Below are 2922 nucleotides of genomic sequence, written 5' to 3' on the forward strand. Positions count from 1 at the left end.
GCTTCAGATGATGGTATTGAGATACTTTTTTAAACACAATACATCAGATGAGCATCCTTTCCATCTCAGTACATCAGCCCACGCTGTTGTTGCTCAGAAGCAGTATCAAGAGTCCATAGCCCAAACCAAGACTTCTAGCAATGGACCGTTAAGAAATAACACACTGCTGGGCGGAGGCCTGTCTGCAATTGCCTGGCATCTGGTGGTATTCCCTGGCCACTATGCAGAGATTGACCCTGGAAAGCCAGAGGTGTGACTAAAAGTAGAAGTTGGAGTTTCAGATACATCTGGCATCAGGGAAGGGCCTTGGAGAAGAGCCATGGAACTTTTCTCATACAAGTAGTGCTCCATTGCTCACTCATGTCTGACTCTTTGTGGCACCATGGACTGTAGCCCACTGGTCTCCTCTGTCTATGGGATTTTCCACATAGGAATATTGGAATGGGTTGCCATTTCCTACTCCAGGGAATCTTCCCAGTCTGGGGATTGAACCTATCTCTCTTGCATCTCCTGCATTGGCAGGATGATTTTTTCCCACTGAGCCACCTGAGAAGCCCATAGACTTAGTGTAACCCCTAAAATTTTGAGAGGTATCCTCACACAAGTACTGCTGTCCATAAACCTCACAGTCATTTTATAAAAGGACCTGGTGGTGGTTTGTAAAGTCTAGGCCATGCTCGGAGAAGGCAATGGCACCCCACTCCAGTACTCTCGCCTGGAAAATCCCATGGACGGAGGAGCCTGCTAGGCTGCAGTCCAGGGGGTCGCGAAGAGTCAGACACCACTGAGCGACTTCACTTTCACTTTTCACTTTCATGCTTTGGAGAAAGAAATGGCAGCCCACTCCAGTGTTCTTGCCTGGAGAAATCCCAGGGACAGGGGAGCCTGGTGGGCTGCCATCTATGGGGTGGCACAGAGTCGTACACAACTGAAGCGACTTAGCAGCAGCAGGCCATGCTAGTTTCTGTCCTGCCTGTTTCTGAGATTCTTGAGCAAGTGAGAGAAAATGTAGTGCTAGAAAAGAGAGGATAGAGAGAGAGAAATTGAAGAAAAATAACCACAGTGGAAATTACCAGGGAGTAGAAGGAGCGATTTCTATTTTGACATCTTTTCCCACTCTTGTGACCACAAATGAAACGACGATGGAAGCTGTCTGAAATGTTGATCAACTGAAAGAGGGTGAGGAATGTGTGTGCCCACACTGGCCCTGCCAGTAGCACCCCACAGATTGCTCTGCAGGGGGCAGAGGTGGCGGGTACCAGGTGAGTGTGGGTAATGGAAGTGTCAGGGCAGCTGAGCTATACTGACTAGCTCAGAGTTCTTTCTTGATGAAAAATTTGTAATTTTTACACTGTGGTGAAGCAAATGGGACAGTGACTATTCACAACTGATGCAGTTTGGCATGCCTAGCATACTTCTCAGTGGCACAAAACTCTGTTGCTCTCAGCTTCATGGAGAGAAGCCGCAGGTGGGAGGGGAGGCACTGTTCCCGCTTCATCCTTGTCATGTTGGTGGCTGATGTTTATTTATTTGAATTCATTCAACTCAACCAAAAAGTCATCTTGGAAGAGCTAGATGGGTGTTCTGAGTTTCTTATAGAACTGTGCAGAATAGACCAGGTGGATTTGGGAGTCTGACTGGGAAATAAGGAAGAAGAGAAAGTTCTTGAATAAATTAGTCAAGATCCTGCCCAGCAATAGCTTAGACATGAGAAATGCCACAGAAAATGTTGGTAAGGGATGTGTGTCCCTCAATGAGATGACGTGTCCAGGAAGGGATTCGGATAGAGCCTCAAGCAGCAGCTAGCCACATGCCTCATTTAATCCACTTTCAAACCTGTGAATGCAATGGATTTCTGTTGAAAGCAAATATGATTAAGTTGGTTTAAATAATTTAAGGACCAAATAAAATCTTCACAGAGTCGATTGAGGTGTGAAGCACAAATGTCTCTTGAGCTGTAGATTAAAGTGGGAGCAGGGCTCGAATCACGGACTCGATGGACATGAGTTTGAGCAAACTCTGGGAGATGGTGAAGGACAGGGAAGCCTGGCGTGTTGCAGTCCATGGGGTTGCAAAGAGTCAGACACGACCGAGCGACTGAACAACAGCAACAACAAAGCGTCAACGTGTGTGATGGAGGAGGTGTGATCCCCACAGTGTCTGGGGACAATGAAGCCATGGAGTGTGACTTCCCTTCCTGCACTGGATGGCCAGAGGGGAATTGTGTCAGAACTGAAATGTGTGGGAGTCTGAACACTCCGTGTAACCTCCCTGCACAGGCCCTCTGCTCCCAGGCGAGGAAGTCAAGATTAGGCTGTGTTCAGCTTGTGCTGGGAGCTGCCTACTCACAGGTTGGAGGCAGAAAGTCCCACACCATAGCCTGACGTCATCCCAGGAAATAACCTCTTTGACTGCCTGAAACCTCCTGCATCACCCCTGATGTAGTGTTCCCTTCCTGGCCCGAAGCATGGTCACAAAGGGCCCATTTCTGCTTAGCCAAGGGTACACTGGGCTTCTTTGGGACTGGGGACACCCTGGTCACAGTACAACCAAGAGAAGACCCCGGACCTCTGTGGCCTCCTTGCCCATAGTCCAATAGCCACTTACAGGACCCTCAGGAGGTATGGGACAAAGCCGTGGACAGAGTAGCTGAACTGTTTCTGGCTCGTCAGATGACAGAATTACAAAATGGTGGGGCATATGGCAATGTCCATCTGCATTTTATTTTTTAAAGATTTCTTTTCATGTGGACCATTTTTTTAAAGTTATTATTGAATTTGTTTCAATGTTGCTTCTGTTTATTTATTATTTTTGGTTGTGCTGGGTCTGTGTTGCTAGGTGTGGGCTTTCTCTAGTTGTGGCGAGCAGGCCACTCTGCATTGCATTGCAGTGGCTTCTTTTGTCGCACCACGTGGGCTCTAG

The sequence above is a fragment of the Oryx dammah genome, unplaced genomic scaffold (assembly GCF_014754425.2).
Source record: "Oryx dammah isolate SB20612 unplaced genomic scaffold, SCBI_Odam_1.1 HiC_scaffold_5, whole genome shotgun sequence".
NCBI classification, from domain to species: domain Eukaryota; kingdom Metazoa; phylum Chordata; class Mammalia; order Artiodactyla; family Bovidae; genus Oryx; species Oryx dammah.